This window comes from Eucalyptus grandis, chromosome 9 (genome assembly GCF_016545825.1).
Source record: "Eucalyptus grandis isolate ANBG69807.140 chromosome 9, ASM1654582v1, whole genome shotgun sequence".
Lineage (NCBI taxonomy): Eukaryota > Viridiplantae > Streptophyta > Magnoliopsida > Myrtales > Myrtaceae > Eucalyptus > Eucalyptus grandis.
This window is the reverse complement of record NC_052620.1, coordinates 23,063,876-23,088,036: the sequence shown is the minus strand read 5'-3', so window position 1 is coordinate 23,088,036 and position 24,161 is coordinate 23,063,876. Positions and strand designations below refer to the sequence as shown.

Genomic DNA, 24,161 nt, shown 5'->3' with positions numbered 1-24,161 from the left:
TCCAAAACTTTCGATGGGTCACCGAGGATGCTAGAACTGAAACCCACTTCCCAGATTTGCAGAGGAAGTTTATCTCCTTTTTTTTTTTCCTTCTGGGCCTTTTCGAAGAGGCAAGAAGGAAGAAGAGCTTCTTGGTCTTTGAAGCAACGATGGAGAAAGAGACGAACGAAAAGGTGAAGGAGACTCTCTTTGTAAAAGTGGAAGTCTACTCTCAGGCCAGTCATGTTATAGTCATCGTACGGGAAGTTTCTCAGGAGGAGCGACCATTGGAGGCCTCGCTCTGTTTACGCGTTTGGTTAAGCGTGTTATTCTTCTTCGTATCATGAATTGATTATTTTATGGTAAACTTGGTTTATCCCACTTAAAATTGAAAACATTTTATCCAACCATATGAGCTTTTAAATTAAAAGCAGGTATTTGATGTGGATGGTAAAATACAAATTCTCCTATTAGGTACTCGGTAATGTATTTCGAATATATTCGATGAGGTCGGATACTGCGACTATAATTTGTAATGTAGAATTCGAGGAATCAAGAGTAAGGTAATTTTTGGGATTGATAAGATATGGAAATTACAATAAATTTAAAACATTTTATCACTTAATAATAGCTTTCCATATTTCAAAACTATTGAAATATTCAATCTCTAAAGCAATGAAAATCATGAGTCTTTACCCTTGCAAATATCATAAGCAACTACTGGTTTTGGTTGCACACTTATTGGCCGAGAATCAGGTGATGTTTGGCCAAGGAACAAGTGCTGATTCAACCGTGAATCCTGGCTATGTTTGCATTCAAGCTCCCACACAAATTGTTCAGAGTTCACTCACATTTTTCTCCCAAACTCCCTCGTTTTCCCTCTCTTTTTCCCTCGTTTTCTTGCTCTCAATTCTCTCCTTAATTCTTTTCTCGCGCTGTCGATTGCATTTGTGTATTTTTCTAGTATGCTAGTGATTTTTTTTCTTTTCCCAATGTGTGTATGCACACATTTACCCTAAACTAATTGTAATCTCACAAAATATCTCAAACTAGTATCCTAACCAAATTCTATGTTTTGTGAGCATTCAATAATGCATAAATGTAAACACATATGGTAGACGATTGTAAGATGGATCTAACTTCGAGAATAATAGATCCGACGTGAAAAATCCCCATGTGTTTACAAGTAAGCATTTTCACGGATGATAAATTTAGGTCAAGGATATCAATTTGAGATTTTTTGCGAGACAAGTGTCATAGGGTATCAGTTTGAGACAAAAATTCCTTTAGGATAAAATGTGCCATATGATACCTATTTAAGATTTTTTATATGACGAAAATTAGTTTAGCGTGAAGATGTCATGGAATATTAGTTTGATATTTTTAATAATACTAACACTTTCTTCTTTCATGGGTGGTTGATTGATACTTTCTTTCTTTCGTCTTTTTTGTTTAGCTCGGGTCCTTTCCATTTGCATAGGCCGAAATTAGAGGTTGGGATATCTGGAGTGCCATAACTTGGCACGGAGGGACACTTAAGTGCCATAACTTTAAAACGGTACATTTAAGTGCCAATATCGAGTAAAATGGGACACATAAGTGCCACTTCGGCAAAAATCCGGCCAAATGGCTAACGTGGTAATTTTCCGGCAAGTTTGGTCCAAAACAGCGTCGTTTTGCATGCGAGCGTGGCGGAGAAAATGCAAAAACGACGTCATTTCGTGTCGACGTGTAAATAATAATATAAAAATTAATTAAATTAGATTTAAAATTAATTTTATTTAAAATATTCAAAAAATTTTAAAAAAAAAAAGAAAATTTAAAAAATTTAAAAAATTTAAAAAAAATTTAAAAAAAAAGTGGGGAGGGGGGTCGTGGTGAGGGCTCGCAGCCCTCGTTGTCGGTCGCCCGAGGGCCGGCGACCCGACCGACCCTCCCCCTCCATCGCCAGCCCTCCCGGCGACGACGGGGAGGCGGTGGCGGTGAGGGCTCGCCCTCGGCCACCCGTTGGATCTCCCCCTCCCCCTTTTTAAATTTTTTTAAATTTTTTAATTTTTAAAATTATTCTTAATTTTTTTAAATTTTTTGAATATTTTAAATAAAATTAAGTTTAAATTTAATTTAATTAATTTTTATATTATTATTTACACGTCGACGCGAAACGACGTTGTTTTTGCATTTTCTCCTCCACGTCGATGCAAAACGACGCCGTTTTGGACCAAACTCGCCGGAAAGTTGCTACGTCAGCCATTTGACCGGATTTTCACCGGAGCGGCACTTAAGTGTCCTATTTAACTTCGAAACCGGCACTCAAGTGTATCATTTTGAAGTTATGGCATTTAAGTGTCCCCCGGTGCTAAGTTATAGCACTTGGGCTATACTTCTGCCGCCGAAATTAACTTCCGAGATGAGCAATAACTGAAAATTACTTTGCTGATCTTCATTCCTCTTTCTTACTAGACTTCAATGCTCTTGTCCGGAGCTGGCCGAGACTAGTCCTCTTGGCCGCTTTCCTTCTTAGTTTTGTTTCTTATTGGAGAACGTTACATGACACTTACACGGAAGCTTCAGCTGCATCGAGTGGGATGTGGGCGAGTTCATTAAGGGAGGCCGTCTAATATTTGCTTTTGGTGGGATCAAAAAGAAAGAAAAGAAGGTTGAAAAGTCAACAAAAGAAAGCAAGAAAGTGAGCCTTGGTTATTTGAAAGGAAAAGGGACGCTCGGGACAGGGAGCTCGCTGAGAAAGAAAGAAAAAAGAAAAGGAAAGAGAGGAAAAGAAGAAAGTGGAGGGCCGTTGCCACGTACATCCCACCAAGCCGATTCAACTTTATATCACAACACCTGGATTTATAGTTCAAATACAGAATTTTGAGAAATTTAAACTGCGTAGTCCGATTTTTTTAGTTGGATCATGGTGTCGTGTGGCCATGGAGTTTGGAGTCCTTTTCGAGCAACAATTTGGTAGGGTATTTACATTTAAGTAATCGCCTCGGGTAAACAATTTGTTAACATGCAAAAGTCATTTTATTAGCATTTATACATAGTTTAGCCATTTCATAATTAAGAGTTTTATTATGTTTAATGTCAATTCTTATTTAATTGCTAGGATTATGATATTGTTGGCTGGTTTAGGTACATGTTGTTTGGTTTCGGCATTTTAGGTAAGTGGTGCTATCTCTTTTTTGAATTTGTAAATTCATATATTGAAAATAAAAATTATAAGGTATATTATGTGTACATTGTGATTTGGCTAAAAGATAAAAAGTAATGTTTACAGCATTTTGCATATTTGATGCATAACTTCGAATCGGGCATTTATTACTTTTTATTCATTTGAGAATGGTTTGAGAAAGTCATTGAAGGTGTTGTGAAAGTTTATAAATGTGTATTACGTTGTGAACTAATTTATGGAATGAGTTCCTAAATGATTTAAGAAATGTTTGATGAAAAACATTTTGAAATATTACTGGTTTATGAAATAAATTTTGAAATGGTGTAAGAAATGTAAAATGTATTTGTTGAAAGATTTGTAAAAAAGAAAGGTAAAAAGTCGAAATTAAAAATCACTTCCAAAAAAAAAACTTTTAGGATTAGCTTCGAAAAGAGTAAGATATATTGTGTTAAAAGAGCAAAAGTGGATAAATGGGAATGAAAAAAAGAAGCAATGTTTTATACATGTTCAATTCGTTTTCATGTTCAACCCCAAAATCGTTTTCATGGGCCATACCTAATTGTGAAAGTCCATCTCCCCACGTCCCAAAGAAATGTTTTCACCACACGTGGTGACCTTTGAACTTTTCTTTTTAATATTCAATATTACTCCTGAATGTTTTAATTCATACTAATGATGAATTGAAAATTGGTTCAATTTATATTTTTCCCTTAAAAATTTGACGAGTTGGCCGCGATGAACCTTTATGCCATCCTTTTGTTCAACTTCCATACCGTGCTTTCCACGTGATAAAGGCTAGTAAACACACATAGAGGGGGTGAATAGGTGTTTATAATTTTCTTTTGAAAACTTTAAAATGATTCAATCAACTTTGAAATATAAATCAGAGTATAAAGATTTGAAGTAAAACACTTAAACAAATAAATCGTGCAGCAATATAAGTAAAGAGATTAAGGTAAGAAGATTTGAACACAGAGGTTTATAGTGATTCTGCTTAATCCAAGCTTACGTCCACTCTCCACATTAACAGCTCGCCGGCTGGATTTCACTATGAATCAAAAGAGATTTGTAGAGCTTGTGATGTAGACTTCTTTAGTGGAAAGTCTTAGCTATTACACACACAAATCCTCACTGTATGTTTCTTTCCTTTGTACATAACTATAGCTCAAAGAAACGTGAGAACAAGGAGCTAGCTTCAGAGATTCAGACTTTGAAATTTTTCTATCAGCACACACTTCAAACAACAATGACTTCACCTTTAAATACTCTCACGTGCCTTCATAGCCGTTAGCACCTTCCAAAGGAGTTCATCCAATCTATCCGTTGGAATGAATCAATTAAGGTGATCTTCAAGCTGTCGAATGAATGTGGAAGATAGCTCGTCAATCATGCTCGTCCATACAATTAGGATCTTTTGAGTTTCCATAAGTAGAACCTTCCAAATTTTGCTTGTTCTTCAACGGATATTAAAATCAAGGTAGATCTTGATAAGAATAACCAAATAATTTTCGAGCGATGTCCAGCCAAAGATCTTCCATAAAATAGAACGAATCATTGAAGATATTATTCAATCTGTAAAATTGTAATCCATTAGATTGGAAAGCTGTCAACTTGGGCAAACTCTGAAATTTGAGTCTAACTATCTTCAGACTTTGATGATAGAGTATAGAGATCTTAGACTTTGATGATAGAGTCTAGAGATCTTCAAACTTAAACATTTGGGCTTGAACTCTTAAGACTAGACTGACGAAGATGTTTTGTTACCTTCAAAACACCAAGAGAGTTTTCTCTAACAATCTCCCCATTTTTGATAGTGACAAAACATCTCGGCAGATTTGAAAACTTTTGACCTGCAAAGAAGAACTTATACATAATTTGAGGAATAATTTGTATTACTTCTCAACCACAGAAAACATGTTAGTCCTACAAAATAATTGTCCTCAAAAGTATGACATAAACCTGCAAGTTCAAAAGTCTAAACCAAATCATTAATAATACCAGTAAACAGTACCAGAACAATGAAAGTTCAAACAACCCAGTCAAAGTCTTAAAGTCAAAACACGAATAAACCAAAAAAGTCCAAGTCCAAACAAAAATCAATTCTGATCAAATCTGCAATATTCTCCCTTTTTTTGTCACAGTAAAAAGGCAGAGGATTAAAGAAAGTTGATGAAAGAAATGATCAAAATCAGGGCCGTCTTCTTAAGGTTAGCAAAGGCTTCCTTCAAAGATTCCAAATCAGCACCCTTCACATTTGACTGTACATGCTTTTTGAGGGCATCGATTTGATCCTGCATTGATACTGAAGTAGCCAAGAGAGCTTTTTTAAGGACCCGCCTATTGTATTCCATCCCATATATCTGCTTCTTGAGATACAGCATTATATTCATCAAATTTGAAAATTCTGCTGAATGACCATTACCGCACTTGGACCTGCAGACTCTGTTCTCTGAGTCTTGAAGCTTGGAGGTTCATTTCCAGCCCTTTCACCTTCTGTCAGAGAAGATACCTCAACTTCTGGAAAATGTGAGGCATACACATCCTCTGGGTCTGCACCTAACCTACTAAAATCACTTGCAAAGATGGGCAATGAAGTGCCTTTAACTTCAGTAACTCCCCTTGTTTTGGTGCTAGTAGGTGGAGTAGAAAATTCTTCGCCATGCTCTTCTTCTTCTTCTACAGAAGCAGAGTGATGTTTTCCATCATCTTCTCCTGATGGTGGTACTGCAAAACATGGCTCAAGGGATTCTTCGTTTTCCTCTTGTGCCATACTCTCCTTCTCCTTTTCTTGTTCTTCTCTTCTCATTCTCTCCTCTTCTTCTCTTCCTTGTCCTTCTTCTTCTTCTTCTGTTGCTTTATCTTCTCTTCTTCCCTCACCTCTTCTCTCTATCTCTCCTTCTCTCATCTCATGCTCCTCTCTTCTGTCACGAAAACTAACAAAGCTCTTCAAATTTCTTAATACTGCAAGGGTCATTGCATCATCATCATCTTCATCATCTTCGTCCTGCAAGATGATTTTTCTTCTTTTCTTTTCAAGAGCAACCATGGGCTCATTTCCTTCCTTTTTGCAGCAACAGCAAATTCTTTGACAAACTTTGAAGGAGATTTCTCCTTCAATTCCTCAAGAGCCTTGTTGAGCTCTCTCAGCTTCATCTTCATAACCATTTTATAACCAACAAGCATAAGAGCAGAGTTAGTCAGACATAGGGGAGTAAGGAAATTGACCCTTATCCTTAACCACAGTCTTGTACATATGAAACAGGATTGTGTGTGGGGGAGAGAATCTAACTCCTTCATTGATAGCAAACATCAATTTTGCCTCCATCTTGGAAACATCTATTTTTGACGTCAATTTAGGCCTGAGACAATTAATCACAATCTTGTGGAGTAGAACGTTAGAGGCGCTCATCCTTGTATAGGAGATCTTGCCCTCTAGGCTTCTATCACGAGCTAGCTCTAATGTAGCATGTGCAATGGACACTTTAATCGGTTGCAAACCCGATCTTTCCACCCCGATTATGTCAGCCAAAGTGTCAACATCTACCACATACTCCCTATCCTTAAACGTAAAGGGAAATCTATTCGTATCCAAAAACGATAGATTCGAATAGAAATAAGTAGTCAGTTCGGGATAGGCAATTGTAGAGTCAGTACAAAAGGCCTCAAGGAAATCAAAATCCACGCTCCTAGGGTTCATGACCCCTTTTTTCAGCAATTTCGAGTAGATTCTTTCCTGTTCATGACTCCTCAGAGCAAACAGAGTTGACAGCCACACCCATTCTCAATTGAAATTGAGTAAATAGTCTTTCATCATCATCCAAAGGCTGGTTTGCGGTACCAAACTACGGATCACTTGTCATGTTCTCAAAAGCTCTCTTTGCTTCTCCTTCCTCGGCCACTCCTAACTTTTCCATTTCACGCAAAAAGATAGTCTCGTTTCTATAACCCCTTTCTTTTAGAAATCCGTCAATCAAATTCATATATGTTCCTCCCTCTTTTAGTTTCTTGTAAAGAGAATAAGCAAGTTTCGGTCTTAGGGTTCTTCTTACCGGTTCAACATTCTCGACAACTTCTTCTTCTTGTCACTGTTGACTAGGTTGATCCTTTTGAGGAGAATCTTTTTCCTCGGTGAGATCAACTCGAGTAGGTCCCTCGTATCTCTTTGTGGTCCCTTGCCAGCAAGCCTTGACGACTTGCTTGAAGACATGTTAACTTTAAGGGAGAAAAAGACAGAATGTCTACAAAAAGAAGAGATTTTTATGGAGTAAACAAGGGGGGAAAAGAGATCGCAAGTGGAAGTTTTTTTAACTCTAGGGTTTCGAAAGAGGGTGTGAAAAAGGAAGATGATGAACTAGAAGTATATATAGCTGGAACAAAAAGAGGAGACTGAACCGTCGTAGAGGAAGGCAAAAACTGCCAAATTTAAAAAAGAAAACTGCCATATTTTGACAAAGAAAACTACCATAAATAAAAGTGTCAGAAAATAAATAAAAGGAAGATATCGATATACCAAAAATAAATGTAAACCTATTATGGTATATTTATAAACTTACAGACGTAATTTTGAATCAAAACTCCTTCAGATTTTGCGTCTGAGTCTGAACACTTCAAGACTTTACCTTAGAGTCTTTCCAGACTTTTACCTTAAAGTCTGAACATCCTTAGACTTTATGATGTTCAGTCTTGAGCGAATGAATTCAAAATGATTTTTTCTAGTGGCTTTGTAAATATATCCGCCAGTTGGTTTTTTTGAGTCGATGAACTGAATCACCACTTCTCCATTTTGAACATGATCTCTAATAAAATGATGTTTAATTTCAATGTGCTTTGCCCTTGAATGAAGTATTGGATTCTTTGTAAGATTAATAGCACTGGTATTGTCACATTTGATTTATGTACATGAATCTTCAACTCCAAAATCTTTCAGTTGTTGTTGCATCCACAATATTTGAGAATAGCAACTTCCAAGTGCTATATATTCTGCTTCAGCCGTTGAAAGAGCTACGGTATTTTGTTTTCTTGAGAACCAAGATACTAACCTGTTTCCTAGCAATTGACATGTACCTGAAGTACTATTTCTGTCCACTTTACAGCCAGCTAAGTTAGCATCTAAATATCCAAGGAGATTGAAGTCTCCTTCTTTGGAATACCATAGACCTAACTTAGAAGTAGTTGCAACATATTTGATAATACGCTTCACAGTAGTCATGTGAGATTCTTTGGGATTTGATGAAATCTAACACAAATACAAACACTAAACAAAATATCAGACCTAGATGCAGTAAGGTAAAGAAGTGAACCAATTATACTCCTGTATAGCTTCTGGTCTACACTTTTTTCTTCTTCATCTTTGTCCAGCTTTGATGAACTTGACATTGGAGTTTATGTCTTCTTGCAATTTTCCATTCCATATTTCTTGATTAGATCTCTTGCATACTTTTCTTGGTAAATGAAAATTCTTTCTTTGGATTGTTTGACTTGTAGTCCCAGAAAGAAGTTTAACCCACCCATCATGCTCATCTCAAATTCATCCTGCATGCATCTTGAGAATTTCTTACAAAGATTTTCATTAGAAAAGCCAAAAATTATATCATCAACATAAATTTGAACAAGTGTAAAATATTTTCCTTCTCTTTTAATGAATAAAGTGGTATCTACTTTACATTTAGCAAAACCATTTTGAATTAGAAAATTACTTAGTCTTTCATACCATGCTCGAGGTGCTTGCTTTAATCCATATAATGCATTCTTTAGCTTGAAGACAAATTTTGGATTCCTTGGATCTTCAAAACCAGGTGGTTGTTCCACATAGACTTCTTCTTGGATAACTCCATTTAAAAATGCACTTTTCACGTTAATTTGGAATAACCTGAAATCTTTGAAACATGCAAAAGCAAGAAGTAATCCAATTGCTTCTAACCTTGCTACTGGAGCGTAGGTTTCATCATAGTCGATTCCTTCTTCTTATGTATAACCTTTTGCCACGAGTCTTGCTTTATTTCTGACCACCTTTCCTTGTTGATCTAGCTTGTTCCTAAAAACCCATGTAGTTCTAATGATTGACTTACCTTTTGGTTTAGGAACAAGTTCCCAAACATTATTGATTCTGAATTGATTCAATTCTTCTTGCATAGCTTCAATCCAACTTTCATCAATCAAGGCTTCATCTATTGTCTTAGGCTCGATTTCTGAAACAAGTGCTAGAGCACTAAACTCTTCACATCTTTTGGATCTTATACGAATCCCTTCATCAATGTTGCCAATAATGAGATCTGCAGGGTGACTAGACTTATGCTTCCAGTTGCTGATTGGTTTGTCATTTTGCTGAGTCTCTGTTTCAGTTGGAGCTACTGATTCAGTTTGCTATTGCACTTCTGAAGTTTGGTTTTCTTTGGGGGATTTTAAATTTGTAGGAACTTGCACATATTCATATTCATCAAATTGAGTTTGATTAGTATAATTCTGTATCGAGTCTTCAAACTTCACATTCAAATATTCTTCCACAGTTTGAGTCTTCTTGTTGAATACTCTGTAAGCCTTGCTTGACATTGAGTAACCAAGGAAAATCCCTTCATTTGATTTTTCTTCAAACTTATCAGTTCGATCATTTGCATTTTTTAAAATAAAACATTTGCAACCAAATACATGAAAGTAAGAGACAATTGGCTTCTTTCCTTTGAACAATTCATAAGGAGTTTTCTCCAAAATAGGCCTTAGAAAAATTCTGTTAATGATATAACAAGCAGTTGATGTTGCTTCAGCCTAAAATCGAGGAGAAATATTACTTTCTATTATAAGAGTTCTTGTCATTTCTTGTAATGAACGATTCTTTCTTTCCACAACTCCATTTTGCTATGGAGTATATGAAGATGAAAAGTTATGCTGAAAACCAGAGTCATTATAGTTTTTAGCAAAGTCTTGATTTTCAAATTAACCTCCATAATTAGTACAAATACTTGTTATAGCATAATATTTTTCATTTTGAACTTTCTTAGCAAACTTAGTAAAGTAAGACAATGCTTCAAACTTGCTTGAAAGAAAGAATACCCAAATAAAACGAGAGTAGTCATCTACTATTACCAAACAGTATCTTTTTCCACCAATGCTTTGAGTTCATGTTGGTCCGAACAAATCCATGTGCAGAAGCTGCAAAACACGTTTAGTAGATACATGATTTATTGATTTGAATGAATTTCTAACTTGTTTTCCTAGCACGTAGGGTGTGCATAGATCATGTTTTTGATATTTCAGGTTGGGTAATCCTCGAACTAGCTTCTTGGAGGATACTTTTGCAATTTGCTTCATGTTGATGTGTCCAAGCTTTTTGTGCTAGAGATTACCTTCATCTTGAATGGATATCAAGCATTGAGAACTATTAGACTTTATATTCAGTAGATAGATATTTCCATGTCTTTGTCCAGTGAATGATTGAGAGAAATCTTTGCTGATTCCAGAACATGTATCTTCTTGAAAATTGATTTTGTATCCAATGTCACACAACTGACTAATACTGAGAAGATTATAATTTAAACCTTCAACTAAAGACATTTTTTATTGTGAGATTTCCTATCTTCACGGTTCCACATCCAACAATTTTTCATTTGTTGTTGCCACCAAAAGATACCCTTCCGCCTTTCACTTGTAAGAGATTTGTAAAACAAGTTGAATCTCCTGTTATGTGCCTTGAGCAGCCACTATCTATGTACCATTTGATCTTCTTCTTGATAGTAACCTGCAATTATATAAAAAAACTCAAGCTTTCTTTGGTATCCACACTTTCTTGAGTCCAACATTGTTAGTACCAAACACAGTCTTTGTCCAATTTCTCTTAACAAGTTTCCAAACTTTAGACATTACTTCTCAAAGTGTTTTAAGCTGTTACACCTTGAGTACTTGAGAGCACTTCACCCAACAGGTTTTACAAAAGCCTTTTGAAAGTGATTCTTGTAAAAAGACTTTGTGGGTCTATTTTTTATTCTTTCCTTTACCTTTGGAAAATCAATCAAGGGAATAGTTTTTGGTGTCATTCCCAAGCCAGACTTATTAAAATAGGGTCTTTGGATTGAAAGAATTTTATCTAACTTTTCATATCCTATCGAAAACTTTTTAGTAACTTTCAAATGTCTTTTTTCAAGGAAATATTTTCTTTTGAAAGAGTAGTTTCATTTTCTTTTGATTCAGCAAAACATTTGTTTAAGTTTTCAACTTTTTCAATCAAAGCCATTTCCTGTTGTCTTAGTTTGGAATTCTCCTTTTTTAATTCAGAAATTCTTTTAAGAGAGGCTTTAAGGCTAAGACAAAGTTCATCTATATATTTTGAGACTTTAGTAAGAATTTTTAATTTCTAACCTTGACCTCACTATCCGAGTCTGAGTCTGAATCTGAGTCTAAATCTGAGCCTGATTTTGCCATAAGGCAAATGTTGGCATAATCTTCATCATTGTCTTCACATTCTGTGTCGCTCCATGTTTCAGCTTTGAGTGCTTTCTTGAATTTTTTTGTTTTTCCTTTCTTTTTCTTTAGCAAGGGACAGTTGGGTGATGTGTCCATTTCTCTTGCATTCAAAGCAAACAATGTTCTTGTTGGTTTCATCTTCTTCATTTGATTTCTTTTGAAATCTTTGATTGCTCTGTTTCTTCTCATTGAACCTTTTTTCCTTTTATGTTCAACTTTCTGAACTTTCTTATCAAAAGTGTTAGCTCCTCATCATCCAAGTCATCTTCTGAATTTGTATCATCAGAATCATCGTTAGACTTTAAGCAATTGACTTCTTACCTTTGGGATCTATTTCCTCATTGATTTGCTCGACTTCATATGACTGAAGTGTGCCAACCAATTCGTTTATAGAAAGAGGCATGATCCTTTGTGTTTCCCTTATGGAAGTCTTTACGTGATTCCAGTCTTTGGAGAGTCCTCCCAGCAACTTATTGACCTTCATTGGTCCTGAAATTGGCTGACCCTGATATGCCAAGCCATTTACTATTTCTGTAAAACGACTAAACATGTCAGTAATGGATTCTCCTGGCTTCATCTTGAAGGCTTCATACTGTCCAAGAAGGATATTAATCTTTGTTTCTTTAACTCAATCGGTTCCTTCATAGGTGACATGCAACATGTCCTAGACTTCTTTAGCTGTTTCACAAGATGAAATTATGTTATACTCAGTAGGAGATAAAGCACAGTATAGAGAATAAATAGCTTTAGCATCAAGAGCTTGTCTCTTTGTTATTTCAGTTTGTGACAATTCTCCTGCATCTGCTATTTCTTTCCCTGTGGATGATGTAGCTTTAGGAATGATCCCTTTTTTTACTACATCACATTCCAAAGGATCTTTTGATCTTAGGAATGCCTTCATCTTGTTATATTCATTCCCATCGAAGTAGGGTGGTCTGGTGTTGCTTTGGCCTTCAACCAAACCTGGAGCCAAAATACTAGCTATAGATCTTTAGCTTAAGAAGTATAAACACTTCCAACATTCAAGCACACAAGCTCTGATACCAATTGATAAAGGCTAGTAAACACACCTAGAGGGTGAATAAGTGTTTATAATTTTCTTTTCAAAACTTTAAAATGATTCAATCAACTTTGAAATATAAATCATAGTATAAAGATTTGAAGTAAAACACTTAAACAAATAAATCGTGCAACAATATAAGTAAAGAGATTAAGGTAAGAAGATTTGAACACAGAGGTTTATAATGGTTCGGCTTAATCCAAGCCTACATCCACTCTCCACGCTAACAGCCCATCGGCTGGATTTCACTATGAATCAAAAGAGATTTGTACAGCTTGTGATGTAGACTTCTTCAGTAGAAAGTCTTAGCTATTACACACACAAATCCTCCTTATATGTTTCTCTCCTTTGTACACAACTATAGCTCAAAGAAACATGAGAACAAAGAGCTTCAGAGATTCAGACTTTGAAATTTTTCTATCAGCGCACACTTCGAACAACAATGGCTTCACCTTTAAATACTCTCTCATGCCTTCATAGCCGTTAGCACCTTCTAAAGGAGTTTATCCAATCTATCCGTTGGAATGAATCAATTAAGGTGATCTTCAAGCTGTCGAATGAATGTGGAAGATAGCTCGTCAATCCTCCTCGCCCATACAATCAGGATCTTGAGTTTCCATAAGTAGAACCTTCCAAATTTTGCTTATTCTTCAATAGATATTAAAATTGAGGTAGATCTTGATAAGAATAACCAAATAATTTTTTAGCTATGTCCAGCTAGAGATCTTCCATAAAATAGAACGAATCATTGAAGATATTATTCAATCTGTAAAATCGTAATCCATTAGATTGGAAAGTTGTCAACTTGGGCAAACTCTGAAATTTGAGTCCAACTATCTTCAGACTTTGATGATAGAGTCTAGAGATCTTCAGACTTTGATGATAGAGTTTAGAGATCTTCAGACTTAAACATTTAGGGCTTGAGCTCTTCAGACTAGACTGACGAAGATGTTTTGTTAGCTTCAAAACACCAAGAGAGTTTTCTCCAACACCACGTAGCATCTCTCTCTCGCGAAAAGGAACGCAGCACCACCATTGCCGAAGCCCCTGCTGCCAAAACCACCACCACGCCAACGATTGTCCACCGCTGTGCCACTCAAACAACCACCACCAGACCAAAGCTGTGCACGAACACCACCAGAAGCTTCGCTCAAATGAGACTGCAGGCACCCTTCTCTCTCATTAGATCTGAAGTGCGTTACTTCATATTTGAGTTCACGACCTCCGACATAAGGCTGCCATGACCTCGGACATTAGGTTTCAGAGGCTCAGATCTCTAAGTTTGCACCTCAGAAATAAGAGATAAAGAAAAGGCGATGTCGAAGTGTTCAGTGGTGGTAAGTTGCTGCAACTTAGGTGTTGGCGATGATGGTGATGGTAGGGACACAGTCGTTATGGTTGGCAGCGGCATTGTTGGTGGTAGGAGGAGGAGGAAGAAAGAAAGGAAGAAAGAAAAATTAAAAGAAAAACTTCCTAACTGGAAAATATTAAAGAAAGTATGATTTCTCGGTCCACATCAACATTAAAAAGTCCCAAAACAACCTTGGATATTTGATCGAAAGTCCACATACTGTCGACGTTATTTCCTCGTCTTACTCAAGCCAAGCCAAGCTATGTTTTTCTTTGAACAGACTTATGTCCAAGCTAGGAAGAGTGTCCTTAAGAGGCCCCCACATGCCGGTTTTTTTCTTTCTCACAAATCACTTTCTTTAAGTTCCTCAAGTTCACAATCGATCTTGGCAACCCAGACCACTTTGGACGTCCTCTTATGTTTATCCTCTCAAGCTTAACCATTTGACCAATTTGATTAGGTAAGACGCTCAATTTCAAGCAATCATATATATTGAGAAGTCTCACATTTTGAAGGCTTCTAATGGAGTCTGGTAATTGCAACAAGGTTATGCAGGAATTGAGCTCGACCACTTCAAGGGAGACCAGTTGCCCAATTTGTTCTGGAAGAGCAGAGAAATTGTGGCAATTTGTGATGCTAAACTTCTTCAAAGGCTTTATCTCACATATGCCATTTGGTAATGTCACAAGATCATCACAATAGTCAATGTTGAGCTCCACTAATTTTGGTATTGCATCAGAGATTTTAGTATCATTTGATGTCGAAGTTTGACTGATATAGCACATGAAAAAAGATATCTTTTGCAAACTGTGCAAGTGTAGATTTCTCATGCTTAGGAAAGGAACTATGATGCGTTGGAACCTGATCCTCCTTAAATTGGATCCAAGGACATGGAAATTGCATAGCTCAATTGGAAAGAAATTGTGGTTTGTTACTATTAGGGCCTTGAGTTTATTTGCCTTCTTGATGGATTTAGGCAAAGCATAAGTTTTAGATTGCATATCGTTCTGGAAGTTCAAGACAAGAGCCTCAACTTTAGCCAATTTAAGATTTGGCCAGGGAGTTGAGAATGTTTTGTGACATCCCGATTTTTCAAATCTGATTTCAATTGAATAAATCGGGCCTTTCGTCGACGCGTCTATAGTGTTATTCTCTGAGCCGATCACTCATGAGATAACTAGACTATCTGGGAAAATTATTAAGGAATTTTAATGCAAAAGACTTGAGAATTCGACCAGGAATCGACTGCTCGACCGTGCTAGTTTGCAAGGATCATTACGGCACACTTAAAAATCGATCAGAGATCAGAGATAGGTCGATTCGATTGAGATGAGTGATCAAAATGTGGGTGATTCCACATGATTGCAAAATTCTCACCGATCGGCACTAAATTGATTTTCTATCGTTTTGGGTACCCTGTGTCCGTATTTGAAACCTTGAGATTTTCACGACAATTGAGAGTTGTCAATGTGTCAAAGATGTACATTGTGACTCGAGATAAATCGATCACGGGTCAATTGCACTAAAAATTCCTAAAAGCTACCCGATAGACTAGGTCACGCTAAAAGCGCGCCGGATTGAAAATAACCGTGAATTTGAACCCGATTTCAAAAATTGAAAGTTCTGTGGTGTCACGAGCTATTTGATGAACGTCGACTCATTCTCCGAAGAATTTTCAGAGATTCCGGGATTTTTGCGGAAAATTAACGGGAATTCGGATGGGACTCATTTGAAGGAAATTTGGGCTTTCAAGCTGAGCTGTATGGCGAAAGGGACTTATAGAAATTTCGTGGACTTTTTCTACATCAAAATTTGGACATTAAACTGGGAATTTGCTGAAGAATTTGAATACCAAAGAGTGAAATTCGGAGCTTGGACTATGGCTGCAATTTTTGTCATCAAAATGGTTAATTATGGGTTTGATTTGTTGGAAAGTAATAGGGGAGACATGTGTTTAATTAAGGAGATAAGATTTGCTGACATTGGCCCCTCTTTGAGCTTCTCCAACTCGTCTTCTTCAATCCTTACCCTCCGCAGCTTCTTGGGCAAGCAAATCCAACTGCCGTCCATCTCCTTTATCCAATTCTCCTTTGTTTTGGTCTCTGCCTTGCTTTCCTTTCATTTTTCCTTTCATGACAGCTCTCCATCTTCACCCACTGAAACACCAAATTTTCCCCCATCTCCAAGCCACGACACGTCCTTATTTGCTGCATGCTTGGTCAATATTCAAGCGAAGCCCACCATGTTGACTTCATTCACGCCAACGAAGCCGCGTGTCTACGGCATCTTCTCCGAAGACCAAGCAGCTCTCTCCACTTCGCCTTTGTTCCCCTCCGGTCAACAAACGAGCGTAGAAGACCACCATTCAACCCCACGCACGCCTCCACGTTTCCAGCAACTCCCGGTGTGTTTTCGGCCCACTCCCGCCGCCGTGCACCCCTTCTCCACCAGCTCTTGTCGTCCACCCACAGTCCACACGTCGGCCATCATCTTCAGCGATTTCATTTTTGGCCAGCTCGACACCAGCGAATTTCTCAGCTTCGTTTCTGTCTCGGTTGTTCCCGCATCCAGCTGCCAGCGAAGCCCTCTCGTGGATCAGCAGCAACGCACGAAGCCCAACTTCATTTCTTCAGCCCATATCAGCCCAACAGTTTCTTCAAAGCAAGATCAGCCCAGTGATTTTAAGCCCAACTCCAGCAGATTTTGAAGCCCAAGATCAGGCCCAAGTTCAGTTGGTTTTAACCCATTTGAAGTTCAGCCATTTTGGGCCCAAGAAGAAGGCCCAAGCTCGCGACCAGCAGCCTGCAGAAGCCCAAGACCTAAACTCAGCCTTGCTGAGTTGTGTTGGGCCTGTTTTAGGCCCGGCCCAAGTCCGTCGACGCTACCGAAAATTAAGATTTCAGCTGCCGTTGCGCCGTTGTCGCGGTGAACCGGTTTTCGCGATACACCGGTGAGTTTATACTCTAAACTCTGCTTAGTAGGTTAATGACGTTTAAAGGGTGTTAGATTTATTTTATTAGGAATTAGGTGGTTAGTTAGATTAAATTATAAATTGAATTATTTAATTGAGCATGTTAGGTGATTAGCATGGTTTAGCTAAGGCCTAAATAAATTGTACTATTTATCTAGAAGGGTTCGGGAATTTTCCGAGTCCGTATTGGTATTTAATTTAATAATTCTGGCCTAGGTTAGTATTTTTAGAATTTAAATTGATTTATTTAATTAATTTCAGTAATTAATAAATAAATAATTATTTTCCAGAAATTAGGCCGGGATAGCCGGTGACTGGAATTTCGTGCTGATTGCAATGGCGTGGTTAATTTTTACAATTGAGTATTAAATTATGCAAATTGAGTGCTGATTTGATTTTTGGTATTTAATTCCAAAAGATTGTGAATTTCCAATATTTATTCAGAAAATCCCGGGTGTCGGGTTTTGACACCAAAAATAGTTTTTAGTACTATATGAAATAGTGGGATTTCAAAAAGGATGAATATCAATTTTTCTGGATCAAGTTGACCGTGTACCCACACATGAGTAATTTCATGTGAATTTCTAATACGAAGAAAAAGGCCAGGCTCACCATTTTAATTGAAGCATTTGAGTGCAATGCACGGTGCCCTAGGCCATATTTGAGTGATCGTGTGATGGTTATGAGAAATCGTCCCGGGCTATTGAGCTGGACGTTATCCCAATGTGGGATACCCCCTGGACAACGGGAAGCCGGTCGCAGTTGATTCTGGACCCTATGCTCCTTCGGGAAAGCCGTCTGATAAAGAGACGTGCCGTGCTCAATGGGATGAGACGATGCATGGCAATGCCAGAAGACCGCCGAACTGAGAGTAGGCCGTGCTATATGTCAAGATCAAAACTAGGAACACATGATTAATTGAGTGTGGCGTTTCAATTACTAGAGCTTATTTGTTGCTCATGCTCTCATGTTGTCTTTGAGATAAATTGTACTGACCTGCAGGGTGGGTCTGAGACGAGGTAAGTCTCCTTGATTGTGTGATTGCGTGCTTAGGACGCTTCTGGGCGTATTTCCCTCCTAATTGGGGTTTAGAGCTTAGACTCGCTGAGATGATATCTCACCCCATTGTGGGACAACATTTTCAGGGGTCGTCGAGTGGAGGACCCGGAGCGAGAGGAGGTGATCGGAAGCGTAGGTCGCTTAGGACCGCTTCTTTTGGAAGGCCGTCTTTTGTAGTCTTTTGGCCATAGACCTGTGTATGACTCAGTGTATATATAAAAAGCATGTTTGTTTGTGAATCTATTATCCTGCTTTTCTATCCTGAGATGATTACTGTCAGGGGATTTCTTTTTGCTTCCGCATGTGCAATAAAATGGAAAGGGTCGGCGACTCGTCCTGGGAAGTCGCAAATTATTATCGACCAGATAGGGATGGGCACGCGCTCGGGGTCCGGGGCGTGACATGTTTTATCTGCATTATAATTATAGAAGGTTAGAAGATAACTGACTACCGAGAGAGAGAGAGAGAGAGAGAGAGAGAAACTAACCTGTGGAGATGGAGACTAGATGAGCGCCAAGAGGTTGTTGCTTTTGCTTGCTCCACCAATCAGGAAAATTATTTCCAATCAACTCCAGAATGAGTCTCTCTCTCTCTTCTCTATTTCCCCTTCATCGCACTCCATGATAGCTAGCTCTCTAAGCATATCATGTTGCATAGCATAGTGGCCATTGTAAGATTCATTGTCCTCACTTGAATCTTTCCTGTATGTGTGCAATCAAACACTTGGATGTAAGCATTGGTGTTTAGTGTCAGGTATTTGATGAAATCAAGTAAAAGAGGACATATGATCTTTCCCACCTTTGAGAAATTAAGTCGGAAGTTAAAAATGTTCTTTACAGGCCTCTGTATAAATCATCAACCTTCACAATGCCGAACACACTATAGCTAAAGGTCAGGTGGTGTGGATTTGAAAGATCTAGAATGCCAATTTTGGGGAAACAGGATTGTTTGTCACGGTACCGGAAAACTAAACTTATTGGGGTTAGCCATGAGTCATCAAATGGCATAAATTACACCCCCAATCTTCTGCAAAGATCTCATTATGCCCTTGTCCATTTCACACGTGCATTCTAACTGTCACGTATCAGGAAAAACTAGAATCTGACAAGTTACTCTTAGAGCAGTAGAAAACTAGAAATGTTGGAATGAGAGAACAAAACGAACTTCAGAGCCATACCCGGTGACTATGAGATCCGCTAGGTTCCTGTAAATGAGTTCGTGGAGGTCATCAATAGCACGCACGCCTTTGAAATCTAGCTTGTACAATTCCACCCACATATCGATAAGGGCGGTGGCGGGGATCTTGCAATCCTCCGGAAATGACCCGAGGTCCATGAAACGTTCCTTGATTGAAGGGTCACCATCCAAGTCATCCAAGCTCTTCCTGAGGCAATCTAGAATCTCGCTGTCCAAACCCAAAGGGGAATGACCTTCAGACCATCAAGAAGCTTTCTTTCCCAGATTGGACGATCCTTTCCTCGGAGAGACTTGGCAACGACTGTAAGAGCCAGTGGCAATCCTTTGCAGTGCTTCACTATCTGCCAATGGGAAAAGAAAAAGAAATCGGATACAATCATTGAAAACTGATAGGAAACGTCAATTGAACAAACCAAGGTCTCTCTTTGATAAAAGAGATCAAAGTAAGGGATGCACGCAAAAAAGAGCGTACCTGATCCAAGGTCTCATCATCTGGCGCATCCATGCTTCTGTCATCAACAGCAACTGATTCACGAAATAATTTTACGGCTTCATTATGAGTCAGTGGTTTCAGGTGATGCACAGGACGAAAATAAGGAAACTCATATCTTGATGTCACCACAATCTTGTAATCTTTTATGCCGTTGCAGACAAATTTCTTAAGGATTGATTCCCATTCAGCCCAGACATCGTCCAGCACAAGCAACACGGGATCTTGTCCTAATCTGTTGAGCAGTTGCTCCAAGCAACTAAATGCACCATCTTCTGTTTCAATCTTGGGCGCCTCTAAACCGTTATGTTGATACATTTACTGGACAATGTCTATCAGATTGGGTTTCTTCGAGACTCTGACGAACATGATGTTGTTGAACTTGCCTATATGGAAACCACAGTAAGTTTTACTCTTATCGCTTGCTAATTGTATGAAAGTTTGCCACAACACTTAGTTTATTGAATTCGATAGGATAAGGAACAGAGCTAAGCATATACAATATAGCAAAAGTAAGAGATCTGAAGCTTATGACTGTGAAGAGAAGGGTTCAGCTGATTAATAAAGGCGCCCAGCACAATCAATCAGAGCGAGTTATTGCACATCTAAAAGCCGGGGAAATATCTATCGGATTGGACATGATATTAACCTTAAATGAAACGATGAGGAAAAGATTCTTTTACTTAATGAATCCATGTGCATAATACCCAATTAATTCTTTGTCAAACATTCACGTCTACAGGATTCTATATTGCTTGACAGAGAGAACAGGGAATGGGATTCAATCATTCAAATATGTCTAAAATTGGAACGTTGTTCGGTAACAGCTCCAACACACAGAAATGGTTAACTAGAAGACTATTAAAGGTGACCAATAGGCAAGAATAAACCAATAAGTTCATCCCGATATTAATTAGTTCTGGATCAATCAAAACACTGATCAACACGTACCTTTAATTTCCCCATCATGACACAACTTCTTAAGCAGGTGATCTTCCCGCACCCGCCCGGGGCGGTCACAACAATCACAGACACTCCCTCCTTGAGCAACCGCAATTTGATCTCCCTCATGGACGCCTCCACCTCTGCCCCGACCATCAAAGCAGGGGCCGCAGGGACGGCAAGGTTGCCCCAAGTCCCGAGCCCGCTCTGGACGCCTCCACCGTTTGCTTGACCAGACCATCTGGACATGATCTCGTCCATCTTCATCAGCATCTCCGCATGGTTTTTTACGGGAACTTCTCGCGGATAGCCTCGTTGTACTTGGCCAGCTTGTTCAAGTGCGTATACTTCTTGCACCAGTTGAACGAGTGGATCCTCAAGCACTTGTTGACCAGTTTTTTGCCTTCATCCAGTAGTTTCTTGATCGGATCCATCTCTTCCAGACGGTCCAGCTGTTCGTAGAGATGGTAGATGTCCTTCATGGTCGGGTCCATCTCGCTCAGGGTGGATTCGATCTTCTTGAGATGGGGATGAAACGCGGCAACAGTTTTTGCTACCTCCTTAACAAGCGAGCACAGCTCGCCGAATGCTGTTCCCACAGCAGCTCCTGCAAAATCAACAGGCATTTCCGGTTCTTTCTTTCTTCATAGACCAAACAATCCAAGAAAATATTAAAACCTTCGATGGATCACAAGGATGCTTCAAAGAACTGAAACCCAGTCCGAAGATTTGCAGAGGAGGCTTTTCTCTGCTTTTTATTCTGGGTTTTCTGCAGAGGCGAGAAGGAAGAGGAATGTTTCATTCTTTGAAGCAACAATGGAGAATGAGGTGAACGGAAAGGTGAGAGAGACTCTTTTTATGAAAGCGGTAGCTGAGATAGAGAGAGTTTATTCTCCGGCTGAACATGTTAGTGATCATCCGGGAAGTTTCTCGAATTAAGGGTTAATACTTAAAAACCTCAAACCGATATACCTGCGACAAATTTATCCCAACTAATCATAAAAAATCATAAACTTGTACATTTATGACAAATTTATCCCAAACTAATTTATTCGACTGCAAAAAACCCCCCAAACTGATAAATTTGTGACAAATATGCCCTCCGATAAATTGGATTAATATCACAAAAAAATCACAAAAATTATAAACTGTGATAAACGGAGCGTAAAATTCCAAATTGGTATACCAGTTAGCTCCAATGTGTCATTTAACTTAATAATTTGATAATAAAATTTTACGAAAAGTAACAGAGGGTAAATTTGTCACAAGTGTACTAGTTTTGGGTAAATTTGTCATAGGTATACCAATTTGGAATTTTTCGTGGTTAAAAATATAGTTTTTGGTAAATTTGTCACAAATATACCAGTTTGAATTTTTCAGGATATTAACCCAAACCATTCAACTACTCTGACTAATAAGGATAGGGACCTGTAAAATAGGGACAATTAAAAATCATTTCCTATTGAGGATTTTACAAAAACTAAATAAATAATCCAAACCTCAAAAAGCTTTATTTTTTGTTAAAGTTAAATGCATTAAAAATCCTAAAACTTGTCACGAAGTGCAATCGGGTCATAAAACTTTCAAAAAATGTAATCAACAAAAGCACTTATATTTAACCTATTTGAATATTTTTAGGACTTGACTACATTTCTTAAAAGTTTAGGGCTCAATTGTATTTAATGAAAGTCTTAGAATTTAATTGTATTTTTTAAAATTTTAAAACTCAATTACACTTTCGTAATAATTAAGACTCCCATTACAGTTATCCCTTTAATTTCATATTCACTGATGCATGTATGCAGGTTTTGAAATAATAGAGCCATTTTTATAGCGCCGCTTATTGGGGCAAGTAGATCTTCTTGGAGGACATGATACCTTTTAGCTGATTCTATATAACATTGGTGTTTGGAAAGCTGAAATTAGTTTTTGTGAAAGTAGTTATTCTTTTGAAATTATTTTTTAATGAGAATATGAACATCCATTAGGCTTGGAGTTTTGAATTAATTGGTCGACCTTTCGGCTTGATCTGGTTCAACATTGTAATGGCTCCATCCAAAGAGGACCGGAAGTGATCGCTAGAGCAATAAGGCTCAAAAAAGGAGCTGGTCTTAGCAAGCATTTAGGATAGCAAATAGGACAAAAATGAATTGAATCTCACACCGAAGGGAAAAGCGTATTCCTTAATTAATTATGAAAATTGAATTGATTCACAATATGTGCCTTTTAATGTTATAATAGAATTGGAACTCCAACTTTAAACATGTTTAGATAAGAGTACCCTAAAATGCTTAGAGTGCTCGGAGACTTTATAGAGGTATAAGTAAATGCTATTGTAGTAAAATTCAACTAGGTAAGTCATCTCATTAAGCTCGAACAATGCTTCAATAGGATGACAGATCATGCTTTGAAAAGGAATCTTCTGAAATGACAAACTTGTCTTGCAAGTTGCAAATTTTCTTAAATTTTGGAGATCCCAGTGCACCCGTTATTTGTACATCCCTCTTCCTTTTTGAGTCAAAATTTTCCTTGGAAGTTTGTATCGGGTTAACCATGAAATAAGGCGTCCGATGACAAAATATCTTGGTGACATAATGCATTACGTGTTGCTAAGGCCCTGTTTGGTAACGTGCCAAACAATGCATGACTCTGATTTTTTTATTCCCAGAATCAGTTTGGGACGATAATTGCGTTTAATAAAAATTTTGTTCCCGGAATCAGTTTTGGACAAGATTTGAGAATAATATATATATATATATATATAACTCTTCTTCTATTTCCCAATATGATTCTATGTCCAAGAATAAAATAATATGATTCTATGTCCAAGAATAAAATATATATGATTCTATGTCCAAGAATCAAAAAAAGAATCAACACAATAAAACTCTTCTTCTTCCCTTCCGCCATCCCGCGATCGTCGCCCGCCTCTGGGTTGTCGAGACTTGCCAGGCCAGGGTGAGGTCCGCGAGGCTTGCCTAGCCCTACCGGTGGCCAGGGCGAGCCTCGCCCAGCCCCAACGAGGCTCGGCCGACGAGGGCCGACTCGCGAGGGCTTGCAACGCTCCGATGAGGTTGCCGGCCCTCGTTCAGCCGATCGCCGAAGAAAAAGAATAATAAGAGAAAAAGGAAAAAAAAAAAAAAAAAAAAGTAAAAAAGTAAAAAAAAATTATTTAAAAATTAAAATAAATTAATTTGAAACATAATCAATTAACACGTTATTAAATACAATTCTATTCCAGAATCAGAAATTTTGGACAATTACCAAATACGTTCTTTTACTCAGAATCAGTTCTCGAAAATAGAATCGTTACCAAACACGTCTTAAGCCTTACGTGTCTAATAGCTGGATTACATCAAAAAGATGACCTCAGTGACGTGGCCTTTTCGCCTAGACCCTACGCGGAAACTTCATCAACTCTTGCGGTGTAAGTTTCCCAGTCTTCTTCTTCATGCCTTCTATTCTTCTTCCCACCCCAGTAGGCAA

The 24,161-nt window shown here is 38.0% G+C and overlaps 1 protein-coding gene across 1 annotated transcript in view; it reads right to left on the bottom strand.

Moving 5' to 3' along the window:
* The window catches only part of LOC104420463 (probable disease resistance protein At5g66900), a 62,232-nt gene that overhangs the window by 31,908 nt on the left and 6,163 nt on the right, over positions 1–24,161 (bottom strand). The window lies entirely within an intron of this gene.